The sequence below is a fragment of the Octopus bimaculoides genome, chromosome 24 (genome assembly GCF_001194135.2).
Source record: "Octopus bimaculoides isolate UCB-OBI-ISO-001 chromosome 24, ASM119413v2, whole genome shotgun sequence".
In the NCBI taxonomy this organism is placed as follows: domain Eukaryota; kingdom Metazoa; phylum Mollusca; class Cephalopoda; order Octopoda; family Octopodidae; genus Octopus; species Octopus bimaculoides.
The window spans coordinates 5,739,080-5,742,283 of record NC_069004.1 but is presented as its reverse complement, the minus strand read 5'-3'; the positions used below and the strand labels follow the sequence as shown (position 1 = coordinate 5,742,283).

At 33.4% G+C, this 3,204-nt stretch overlaps 1 protein-coding gene across 6 annotated transcripts in view; it reads right to left on the bottom strand.

Moving 5' to 3' along the window:
- Positions 1–3,204, bottom strand: part of LOC106872628 (RNA binding protein fox-1 homolog 1) — a 530,204-nt gene that overhangs the window by 69,111 nt on the left and 457,889 nt on the right. The window lies entirely within an intron of this gene.

The window sequence follows — 3,204 nt, the reverse complement described above, 5'->3', positions numbered from 1 at the left end:
ACAACCTATGTTGGTGTGCTTACATCCCCATAACTTAAGCAGTTCGGCAAAATACTCCAATAGAATAAGTACCAGGCTTGCAAAGAATAAGTCCTGGGGTCGATTTGATCGACTAAAGGCAGTGCTCCAGCATGGCCACAGTCAAATGACTGAAACAAGTAGAATAGAAAATAGAAAAAATAAAAATGCATCATGTTGCAACAAAGTTTGTGCCATGTAGCAGCAGGCATGGGTCTGTGGTTCAGAAGTTTGGTTACAAACTATGTAATCTGGGGTTCAGTCCCATTGTATGGCACCTTGGGCAAGTGTCTTTGACTGCGGCTCTAGGTTGACTGAAGCCTTAGACTTAGAATTGGTATGGGGGGGGGGAAATTGAAAGAAGCAGACCATATGTGAGAGACTGTGTATATGTGTGTTTATATCATATGGGCACAGGCATAGCTGTGTGGCTAAACTGTTCATTTACAAACCTTGTGGTTTCAGGTTCAATTCATAGAGACTCCCTACCAACCTACACACATATATCCATACATAAAAAGAGAATCGCTAACAAACCGATTCTCGTGCCAAACCAAAAAATAATAAATAATTAAATAATAATAATAATAATTATAAACCAAAAAATATTTATTATTTTTTTATATTATTCAATATCATTTCAGAAAATAACACCTTTAACCAAAATTTAACCAGAAAATTCCCAAGCAAAAAATATATAATAATGATAATTAAAAATAACAAAATAAGAAAAATAAGCTTATGGAAATGGATTATAATTAATACTGAATTAAAAAACAAGTATTTCTAAAGGTTTACCACAACCAATTGTTAAGCGAGCCTTTCACCAACTACGTCTACTACCATTTTGTGCTACAAAGTATGTGTGTTGGTGGGGGGGATACCAGTTCTCAGGCTCAGTTTGCATATATTCTCTCTGTCTTTCTCTCCCTGTTGTTGGAGAGACTATAATGTGTGAAGCCTTTACTTTAAGTAAATAATCGACCATTGCTTATGGATGAGAAAGACTTGGTAATGTGTACTGTGCTTTTGCTAACTGTTTCAGGTGCCTATGTAGTCATGACACAGATATCCTCTCACTGTCTTTGATTGTCCCACCCTTTGATCCAATGTCACATCCAGAATGTGAAGCTGATAGAAGGGAGTTTCAATCAGCCGGTGATGCACATTTTCAGCTGAGGAAAGACTAGAGCAATGTAAATGAAGTGCCTTGCTCAAGGACAAAATGCAATGCTTGGTTCAGGAATTGAACTCGTGACATTATGGTCCTCATCCAGATACCCTAACCATTAAGCTACATCCTTCATAATAGATAGATAAATAATTAACCTTTCTGTACCAGTCATACCAACCTATTTGTGACTGTCCTTGATTCTTTGATACAACTTCTCAACTTAAAACGATTTATATTAAAAAACTTCCAACTAAACTTCTTAATTTGTGTTCCAAACACTAGCTTAATGACAAAATTTATTACAATAAATTCTTAATTATTTTCAAAATTAATTGATAATAAAGCAGTTACTATATTTCATTAGAAATAAAGTAACATTTAAACAGGCCATATCCAGCCGAAATATTTTACCTGGTTTATGGTCAAACTGGCCAGATTCGGCCCCTCACACCTACCCTAAAATATCATTCTAAAGACAATGCATGATTAATTCAAACCAATTTGAATAAATAAGCATTACATTTCACAGAATAATCTGAATGCTAAACGGTTAAAAACATTCCATGAAAATTTCATGTTAATTTATGCTTCAAACACCAGCTCAGTAATGACAAAGTTATTTTATTAAATTCTTCTTGATTTTCAAAATCAATTGCAAGAAAGACAGCGTATTTCATCAGGAATATGGTAACAAAAGGGCTATAAAATGATCTGGTTGTTTCCACATTCTTCGATGTATTCTTCCTTTCTTTTTTTAAAAAAAAAAGAAAAGTTTAGCTATTATTTTTACCTGTTCAGTTGACCTCGAAAAGGTTCCTTTCATTGGTTTAGCAAACAACCAAGTCAAAACTACATCATTGGCTCCTGTTCCAGAACCGGTCTACCGTTATTATTGTCAGTAATAGATTCTCCAGAGTTTTACCATATTAAGACATTCCAAATTTAATTAGATGAATTTATTCGATCGTTCAAGCTAAGACATTTTTTTTTCCTTCGTTCCTTTTTTTATTTTATTTTAGTTAAATGATAAGATACTTATTTTTTCCCCCTTCTAAACTTTGGCCTCTTTTCTTTCTTTATTTTAGCTGAGCACAGAATACAAATATATTTATAGCTGTGCCAAATGTAGGAAACCGTCAGAGTTTTAGTTAATGTGGCAGTAAACCAAATTGTATTATTGCAACAATGTTGCATCGAGTTAAACCAAGAATGGAGAAAAGTATTTCTAGGAAACTAATTGTTGCAATTCTGTCTTAACAAAAAAGAAAAAGAAACACCACCACCTCCACCTAAACAAAAATTTTATGGAATATAACAGAATTTATTTCTTACAAAGGTGCAAGAAGAGAAATATTGGTGATGATAATGGTAGAGAGAAAAACTGGTTGATTCTATCATCCCCAGTATATGACTGGTATTTATTGATCCACGAGGGATAAAAAGCAAAGTGCACCACATTAAAATTTGAACTCAGAATGTAAAGAGCTACAACTGTATTGTACAAAGCATTTTGTCAGATTCTTTGACAATTATGCCAATCACCAGTCAGTGGAATTTTACTGGAAGATTCAAAAACTATAAAGTATCACAATGAAATAAATATCTGAGATGCATTTCACATACTGAAATGACCTGCTGGTAAGAACACTTTTCTTTCAACTCTTAGATTATTTTACCTTCATATATTTGAAAAGGAAAATCTTTCCCAAAATATTATAGAAGCGTTAAACAACCAATGTGAGGTAGAACAATATCATTTCTCTTTGCTTTCATTTATTAACATTACCTAAATATTTTGCCTGCTTCTCACTTGCATTGCTCAAAACTTTGCTTAAATATATTGTTTATACACTGCAATGCTTACATCTAGAGAGGCCCTTAGCCAACAGGTTTTGGGGTCTGATGATACGCCATAAAGCTAAGCCCTTTATGGAAGGGAAACCTAAGGTAATCCCATAAACCGGCCCTATCTAACTAATATACATACATATATATATATATATATATATATA